The sequence below is a fragment of the Perca flavescens genome, chromosome 9 (genome assembly GCF_004354835.1).
Source record: "Perca flavescens isolate YP-PL-M2 chromosome 9, PFLA_1.0, whole genome shotgun sequence".
In the NCBI taxonomy this organism is placed as follows: Eukaryota; Metazoa; Chordata; class Actinopteri; order Perciformes; family Percidae; genus Perca; species Perca flavescens.
In genome coordinates, this window is record NC_041339.1 from 14,170,865 (window position 1) to 14,181,290 (window position 10,426).

Genomic DNA, 10,426 nt, shown 5'->3' on the forward strand with positions numbered 1-10,426 from the left:
TAGCTGGTGGTATTGCTACTTTTACTTCCCTAAAAGATCTGAGTACTTCTTCCACCACTGCTGATTAGGCTCAAACTTTGACCCATAATTGTGGGTGTGGCTAGCAGGTTATTCTCGGTCCACGGAGGGCCGCGAGGCAGACAATTGCCTCAGGGGTTGCAGGACAAGAGAAAAGCAGGAATGATTGGAAATAATGAGCCAATTTTGACATATTGAAAATTAATTTTATTATCCAAAAACAGCCTCTAAAAGAATCCCACGCTGTGATTGTTGCAGTTTTGTTGTACAACAGAGAAATGGTCAGCCTGAAGAGCAATCTTGTCTTTCTCGCTAATCTAAGTCACTGCTGTGATCTGAGATGAAGACTGCTGCGGTTTCAATATTAATACAATTATCTCCAGAAACACATCATCACATCAACAGACTACACAATGTGCACACTCCTGTGCCCCTCCCTGCATCCCTGGCTCAGTCTTGTGCATTTTGTAGAATTAATATGTCTTCCTATCATGCAAAGGTATATGGCTGAACAGAAGATACAGAAAAGTGTGAGGATGTGTTCAGGTTGGTATGTGTTTAAAACCATCAAACAAAATGATCCAGGTTCCGACAGCAAAATCTGCATATATATCTGGCCAAAATGAATATAAATCAGTGCTAGAATAGTGGAAAGCACACAATACAAACAACAGTCAATAGCCTACTATAATCTCCACTGTAACAAAATTACATGCAAAAAGGTTGCATTAAAAATGAATTGCTGACATTAGGAGAAACTCATAAGAGGTAAAAACAGGAGGGTATACATCAAAAGGGCATCACTATCTTAGCATTATGCTGAAACCCTGATGAAATATAAATTTCAACTAAACACAGATTTAAAGAAAATGGTTTCCTTGATGATCTTTTGATTATATTGATTATTTGGGAACTGCATCGCTTTAGTCCCACCACACAGCAATATAACAGCACATCCGCATTTATACGGAAATATCTGTGCTCTTGATCCAAGGTTTTATTTGTACTTACATTTGCTAACCACCAGATGGAAGCTGTGTTCTACTTGGATTTCCCCTTCCAATCCTAACGCTCATATAAGGACACCCGTGTCTAAATGATTTACTAAACTGTAATATATTATTTCCAGTTCCCCTAAAGCTGTGTCTTGAATCTCACATTCCATGCCACATTTAATAATCCATATCGACAGAAATCATTCTCATACAGAAAGTGCCAGCCAAACAAGCAGAGCTTAGCAGATAGCTCTGGATATTTGGCCTCCTTAGTCAGCTGCTTATCTCTCTGCTTTGGCACAGTGTATGCGTGTTAATAAAAGCAGCTGTTGCGGGAAACTTTTAAATACCAAAGTACATGTGTAGAAAGACCTCTATTATAATAGTATCGGTGTAAGAAGTGTTAGTATTCAATTGCATAAGCAGTTGTGAAGTGTGTTTGGATCTGGTGAGTTTGGGCATATTGAGATGAGGCTGTTTCAGGGCCACTGAACAGCTGCTGTATTCAGGCCTCAAGGAGATACAGCACTCCTCCCACACATATGTCAATGTCTGACTGCATGTTTTTGCAGATTCATTATTTCTGTACAATCTATGGGTCATTCAGGAAATTGTATTTGTGACTAACCCATTTCAACCCATTGGTCACAATTGTGACCGAAAAAAATATATATATTTATAAGCCTCTAAAAATGTTACTGGAGAATTTCCCAATACTCTTTCAGTAAATATTGAAATAATAGAGTGTTTCAATGAAATGTGTGCAGTGTCAAATGTTTTGAGTAAATTGTCACATGACCAGAGCTGTTTACTTCCTGGTTGCACCTTGAAAAGAGGATGGCTGCCTCAAAGCTCAAAATAAAAGGTTAGTAAAGTATGTTAAAATAAACATAGGAAAAATATTTTTTGTACACATGCTCTTTAAGTTGTCTAGTTATGATATATACATTTGTAATTATTCAAATGTGTTTGGTGTGTTTGCAGAATGAGTAAACATGTTAACGGTCACAATAGTGACCGGTGGGATAGAATGTTGTATCTAGATGCACACATACTTCTACACAAACAAAAGTCTTGTCTTATCTTACCTAAATTTTTTCTTTACTTTAAGTGAAGTCCTTGACATGTTGGATCTAGTGATTGTGATAGTGATGAGTCGGATGTGGCCTATGACGGGGAGATGGGCCATTTGCCAGCCAGGATTTTAAATGCTACCCTCCCTCCCCCCACCAGCCCTCCCTTACCACAGAACATGGAGAGTACAGGGCCTCTATAAGGCGTACCAGGCAACCAAAAGAGCCAACCTCTTCTTCACTACCGTCTACTGTTGAAGAGCCAAGCTCTTCTAGCCACCAAAGAGATAAGACTGAAGAGCCTCCAACGTCCTCACACCACCAGACTGGCCAGTCTGAGGAACCTTCAAAGTCTTCTAGCCGCCAGAGAAGCAAGTCCAGTAAAACCTCAAGGTCCTCTAACTGCCAGAATTGTGGGTCTGACGAACCTTCTAGCGGGTCTTCTAGCCACCAGAGGGGACAGCCAGAATGGCCATGGGCACAGCCATAGGTGGTAAAAAATAAAGACAGAGTGTTCAAACGATCAAAGAGGCCGACCAACGTTAGCTTTCCTGAATACAAAGTATACAGCCCAAATGCTGCTGAATGTGTCAAACAGGGCTGTCCTGATCCAATGGATGTTTTCCTCCTAATGTATCCGCCCACCCTAAGAGAGATCAACGTTAAAAAGTCCAACCTCTACTCCACCCAGACCAAGGCCAGGCAACTGAATATGAATATGGAGGAACTCCTTACATTCTATGGGATCTTACTGGCATCTGGCTACAGCACTGTTCCAAGAAGGCGTATGCACTGGTCGCTTGACATTGATGTACATAATGAATGCATTTCAAATGCAATGCGGAGGAATCATTTTGACGAGATCATGGCCTCAGTACATTTTGTTGACAACACAAAGATCACAGAGGACCCATTTTTCAAGGTCAGGCCCATCTTCACCGAGCTCAACAAATCGTACAAAGTCATGTCATATCCAGACTGGCTGGCTGTGGATGAAAGCATGATACAATATTATGGCCACCATGGATGCAAGCACAAGTACAATTTAAAATGTTTTATTTTAGTTACAAATAAATGTTTCAATACATGTTATGCTAAAGTAATGCTGTTGCAAGTTGTATTCAAATAAATACAAAATGTCTCAGTGTTCATACTGTATCAGTGTGGAAAGTCCCAAGTTCTTGATGTAGTAAGTATTCTGTATTCTGTTTCAGTGATTGCTGTCAGAATACCCTTATTTTAATAAAAAAACAATTTGAGCAACCTTTAATTGAGAATACACATATTATCCCACCGGTCACAATTGTGACCGATAATAAAACAAACTTTTTCATCTACTTTTCTCCATTTAAAAAAATAAATAATTCTTGATTATTTGAAAGGGTTGCTAATAACACATGATTTGCATATTTGCATGTCTGGGGAAAATTTGGGCTTAAATGGGCTAATTCCTGCATGAATGACACATGAATACAGTGTTGCCTTGCCTTGAGTACTTTACTTTAACAGGATTTAGAAAGCACATTTCCCTGAAAAGAAAACAACATGCTACCACCTAGAGCAGTGGTTCCCAACCTTTTTTCCTTGGCGCCCCCCTACTCATGTCTAAGAAAAGCTGTGCCCCGAAACCGAAGTTGAGGTAACTCTCGAGATAGAGCCTTAGTTTCTTTTTTGATACAGAGGAGTTATCAGCACTGTTACGTTTCTCCACCATGTTTCATTCATAAAATAGTGATGCCGTGGTGGCAGGAAAGACGAGGATACAACAAAATATTTAGTTTTCTTACAGACTTTTGTATACATTATATATTCTAGTGTATTATCATAATTTGTTTAACGTGCAAATATTTTTTTTTTTTACCTCAACCTTAAACCAGATAAAGACTTGCGCCCCCCCGTGATCTTTGTCGCCCCCCCTGGGGGTGCCCGGACCCCAGGTTGGGAACCATTGACCTAGAGCATTCAATACACTGATTCCCTCAATAATGTTTTCTGCAATGATGTTTCTTCAACTGTCCCTAGTTTGAGGCTGCGTGTGTATTTAAGTGCATTGTATGTAGAGGTCTTTACATTTTGTACATTGCAATGTACATACATTAGGAGGACAAAACTATGAAGCAGCTGCAACTTGCACTTGTTGCTTGTGACTTTGTGCATCCTTTGTGCTCATTTCTTTTTTTTGAGCCAGAAACATTGCAAGTGAGAAATGGACTTCACTCTGACTTAGCGTAACACAGGATTGTAACAAAACTCTGAACACAGCAGACTTGATAATGTAAGATGGTGTTTCATGAGCACAACTTTGTCCTTTTTATCATGTAGGCGGCATACAGTGTCTTCAACTACTAACAGACCTTAATATTAAAATGTGCTACAGTCTACATATTGCATCAAAACAACAAAACCAGATGTAATTTTGAGCTGAAGCTCTGCCGTGGCTGATTTCCAGACATTACCATTCAGATGGGAGAAGAAGTCCCTGCAGCATGTGTGCGGGCCAGCCCTAAAGCAAGGACTGCTCTCTGCATGGGGCAGACTATCTCCTGTAAGATGACATGTTTGAAGCGATGGTAAACTTGATAGCAGATGCTATTGAAAAGCCTCTGATGTCACACAAAATATCAAATAATTCAAAAGAAAAAACAAATCACCATTCAATTTTATTTCTTGAAGGAGGTGCATACAAACCAATGAGTATTCCGTGTATATGCAAATGATATCAAGAAGGCCAAAACAATGTCAACACAATATCACTTGCGCATGGCTGAGGTTGCTAGGCGACAGTGGCTGGTTAACAACAGTGAAAAGAGTAGTTTTAACAACCTGGAAAAGCTGAAAATACTGTGAAGCTGCCTCGCTATGTTAAAACAGTGAATTTAAACGCCAACAGAGCATGAAGGCACATGAAAGATGGGACCAATCGCAACCCACTGAACTGCGTAAATGAAAAGACCTGTGAGTCACAACGCTGCTTACTGGCACGGATGAAGAAAACTGAAGTTATTTATTTCATCTACACCTGCTCTGGGTCAAAATTGGTCAAAACGTCTGTGAGAAATGCCTTTCAGTAAGATAATATCATTAGTAATGCCAAATGGCTGGTTAAAGCGGCATTAATGACCACAGCACTATAGTTCTGTTACACCAGCTTCTGGCTAACATGAGCATCCGAATGGATGCGTGTTTCTGATACCTAATAAACTCCAATATTCACTTAGCTTTTAGCTTTGGTTTAATTCCCAGCTCATTTGGGCGTTTTAGCTGTCTAGATGACTCTCTTCGCCCCTTGTCTATTAGCTTTAGCTGATCCATTTTTCACTGCACAGAGTTCAACCAGATTGTCTGAGTGTAACTGGCTCGGAAAGAGAAGAGCTCAAGTTAAAGTAAGTGACTGCTGAATGCTTTGACTTGCTGTCTGCAGCAGGTTTCAGCCACAAATGTCTGCAGGCATGGCTCAATTATGCCCTAGGGAGCATTATAGGAACATCAAACAGGGCTTGAAATGATAAGAGACTACTCCATTCATCTATCATTTTCTGAGGAGTTAATCTTGTTCATGGTGGCAGGGGGCTGGAGCCTATCCCAGCACACATTGGCCACACAGGACTGATACAAACAAACAATCACATTCACACCCTCAACACAAGTGTAATTTTGTGTTTCAGATTGACCTCACCTGCATCTCTTTTGACTGTGCGAGGAAACCAGATCACCCAGAGGGAATGCAGACACAGCTAGAAACATGGCCTAAGTTACTCTTACTTTGAGTTTTTTATTCTAACCAGCTCTTCTTAATATCCAGGAAGAATCTATGAAAGCTATGTTGTTGTATTCCACAATTTCTTTTTTTTCCTACGCATGAAATGGAATCTAATAAATAAGCCACTTAAAAACAAATAAAGCTACATAAATAAAGCAATTTGAAGGTGTAGAATGGGCATCTCAATTTTTTTAAATGATTTTTATAATGATGTGTTCCCATCGGATTACTGTGCTGGAGTTGTTTATGCTCAAGTAAATGTGATTTCTTTTGGCCAGAGCCTGATGCATTGCCATGGTCACTGATATAATGCTATAAACTGTGATATGTGTGATATGAGTAGTTTATATGGCCGGTGCACGGACCACACAATCACTAACTTGTCATTTATTGTGATTGTGTAAGCTGATACTGTTTAATGCCACCTGAAACTAGCAACCCAAGTGCGTCTGCATGAAACACATCCCAGTGAATGTGTAGTGGTAGACAAACGCAAGGCTGTGGATTGTCGTTTGTGAAAGACAAGCTCTTGTTAAAGAGAGCTAAAGTCCCAACTCATGGTTTAGATTCTACTTTATACTTACTATGCTATTTACTTATAAGAGCAAATAGCATATTTGGAAAGTTTAAACCAGCAGAGCTTTGCTACCTTTACTTGATAAGTGATTTTAACAATTTAATGATTTGTCTTTGATTAATTACCTGTTGATCAAATGACTGACTAATGTAATCAGTGCTACTGGCAAGTAGTGCTTAACATAAGGTCCTAGAAACTTATTGTCAGCGATTCCTGCAGCGGATTTTTTCTACTGTATCAAAAAATGCCCTTTTCTTCTTCTTTCTCCGATGTATAAAGCCTCCGACAACGGTCTCGCTTAAAAAAACATGACATCATACAGATTTCAGATCAGAGTTATTCACACAGCCTTGATGTCGACCTTAACTCACCCAAGGGAGTAAATGCAAATGAGCCTATTGTCACATTGCTGATCTGATATGCTAATAACTCTCAGACCCAGACCTTGAATGGTACTTTGTGTGCTTGGTAGAGGAAGTATTAGCTGCCTCTGTGGTATATGTTGAACAGAATTTTTTTTTTTCCTCCTTTATTTGACTTGATTTGACAAAATTTCTTGATAAAAGGCATATAGCGATATGTGAAAGCCAAATGCTTCCTCAAGATCCTTTTTTAGAGCAGTTTAGAATGAAAGAGAAGAGAGACAACACATTGTATGAATACATGGTATGATAAAAGCTATTCTAATGGTTGTAAACAGAGATACAAGCACCAGTACTAATGTAGCAACAGCACAGTACACTCATTATCATTATCATGTACCAATGAAAATCTATACGAGTTAAACATACCCATGTTCAAGTTCCACAGTAAAAATGTCAGGTTTTACACAGCCACCAAATATCACATCTGTCAGCCAAGCTATAGTGCCATAGCCAGATTATATTCCATATTATATTAGGGTGGGGATTCACATTTGTTATATGTCAGGGGAAATTAGTGTTTTGTGGGATTTTTATTTTAAATTATGCATGCAATCTGTGGGGTCTAGCAGTGTTACAGCTCTTGTCAGACTGGCATTTACTGTAATGATTGACATTTGGCAAATCTCAGTACGGTGTCGTTTTCCAAAGTTTATTAGCATATTTTTCAGGATTACGGGGTTTGTGCCCTGTGTGAAACAAAAAGACAACTGTTATTTTGAAATTAACCAAAGTTTTAAGGACCATGGATAGTCCCCATTTTAGTAGTTTTACTTGAATCAGTTTAAGCCAATCCCTGATGTATTACTAAGCCTAAGTATTTTTGTTGCCTAAACGCAACTAGTTCCGTTTCCCAACGTTTACTACATGTCTAAAACTGCACCCGTTACATTAAATAGAACGGTCACATGAATATGGTCACATGATTAAACCACCACCATGCACACTACTGGTCAAGTTTTAGAACACCCCAATTGTTTTTGTTTTTTATTGAAATTTTAGCAGTTCAAGTCCAATGAATAGCTTGAAATGGTACAAAGGTAAGTGGTGAACTGCCTGAAGTTAAAAAAAAGCAAAGTTACCCAAAACTGAAAAATAATGTACATTTCAGAATTTAACAAAAATGCCTTTTTCCGGGAACAAGAAATGGGTTAACAATGTAAAGCTGTTCTGCAGCAATGGAGGTTGATCAAGCTTTGAAAGTTGGTGCTACCATTTCCCACAGGTGTTCCAACTTGTCTGGATTACTTACTGTACAACCCCCTCTGTTTGTATAAAAGTATTGTTGGAACACACTGTGGTACCGTACCCTCGTGAGCATTATTTGAACAGTATTGTATTGCAGAAAGTAGTGTGTTGCCATAAAAATGGCAGAAAAAAAGGCAATTAACAATGGAAGAGAGACAGACCATCATAACACTTAAGATTGTGGTCTTTCCTACAGAGAAATTGTGAAGAAAGTCAAGGTGTCAGTGAGTACAGTATTCTTCACCATCAAAAGGCACTTAGAAACTGGGGGAAACTCTGACAGGAAGAGGTCTGGCAGACCCAAAGCCACAACAGCTTGTGTGATAGGCGGCTCACAGGACAACAGCTTCAAGCACAGCTTAATAGTGGTCGTAATAAGCAAGTCTCAGTTTCAACTGTAAAGAGAAGACTTGGAGCTGCAGGTTTGATAGGTCGAGTTGCAGCACGAAAGCCATTGCTAAGACGTCAGAATAAGAAAAAGAGGCTTGCCTGGGCCAAGAAACATCGTCAATGGACTACTGAAGACTGGAAGAAGGTGCTACGGACTGATGAATAAAAATTTTAAATCTTCGATTTCAGGATTTTTGTACGCCATTGAGTAGGCGAAAGGATGGTTCCTCAGTGTGTGACATCAACTGTCAAACATGGAGGAGGAAGCATGATGGTCTGGGGCTGTTTTCCTGGATCCAACGTCGGTGATTTGTACAAAGTGAAAGGCACCCTGAACCAAAACGGCTACCACAGAAAGAATGCCACGAGTGTGTTCAGCTGTTATATCTGCCAAAGGGGGCTACTTTGATGAGTCAAAAATGTAGAATACATTTTGGTTTATAAATTGATTCAATGATTTCTTTTTTAACTTAAATTGTTCATTTATTCTATTCTTTCATTTCAGAGTACAATAAGACATTGAACTGCATGAATTTCAATAAAAACCTGGAAAAATTGGGGTGTTCTAAAACTTATGACCGGTATGTGTATGTGTCATTTTGAGAGTGAAATTGACCTATTATGTTGTTTAGGTATGAGGATGTGTAGGAATTAGGGCTGTCAAAATTAACGCGTTAATTTTTGCGTTAATTTTTTAATATTTAACTTGTTAAAAAAAATTAACAAAATTAACGCAGCTGTGTTTGTTTACTTCATGTGGCGGCTGAGAAACGTAATACGTCTACAAAACAGCAGGTGGCGCTACTCTGTATTGTTGCCCAAGTAATGAAAACCGGCAGCTGATTGGACGAACGCGTCACATGGGTTTGTTTTCTCCAGATATTGAGAGCCAGACTGTCATGGCGGCCGTTCAGAATACGATATCATATTGTACTAAAATAGTTCACTGAAACATGTTTCTGAAAACATTTTAAGCGAGAAATAGGTCGTGCAGTTGCTGAATCTGTCTTCATTTCAGCTCAACAAAGGTCAGTTTAGAAGATTTTCGTCAGATTTTGAGAGACTAGTCACCTCATCCTGCTCGCCATTTCCGGGTGAGTCCCGACCATTGACTGCCCTGCCGCCGACTGAACATAGGCTCGTTGGAGATGAACTGCGCCTTGTCTGTAAAGTAGACGAGAGTAGGCGACAGCAGCCGGGGACGGTGACAAAAATCTGCTCTCAAGTCAGACAGTTTCTAGCCGTTTCCAGCAGCCTTCAGCAGGACTAAGCCAAATTGTTGCTGCTGTTGTTCTGAAAGATATTAAACATTCTGAACTTAGCAGAACCTTTCCTTGTTTGTTTTTTTCTTCATATTTGCAAAGTTAAGTGATTTAGCATTTAAATATCCATTATTACAAGCTTCAGTCTCAATTTAAAAAAGCGATTAATTGCGATTAATTACAGCAAATTGTGCAATTAATTAGTTAATTTTTTTTAATCGATTGACAGCCCTAGTAGGAATATATTTTTTTCTGGCCAAAATGAAAGCCGATTGTTGCCATTCATGGAGTCGTGTCGCTAGCATACCAAAAGCCTTCATTTCTTTTACATTTAGTACAGCATTTCATGAATAGTATGCAACACATTTTTCTTTGAAACAATCATGGCTGCATTTCAAAATTAAAACAAATGCCTCTCTTTGTGTAATGAAAAGTCTATCACAGCATGAGTGAGACTCCTGGAGCAAACACACAGGGAGTCAGTGACAAACACACACAAACAGTGAGAAATAAGTGGGAAGAAGACACACTGGTGGTGGCACCACAGGAAACACATCTGTCTCTGTCTAGACAATGCTGTTAATGACCAGGGACCATGAAACTCACTCTGTGTTTGTATCGAAAGTTTCCTTTCACAGAGCTGCTTTTCACAGAGCCAATGCTTTCAGAAACAGCTTGGAG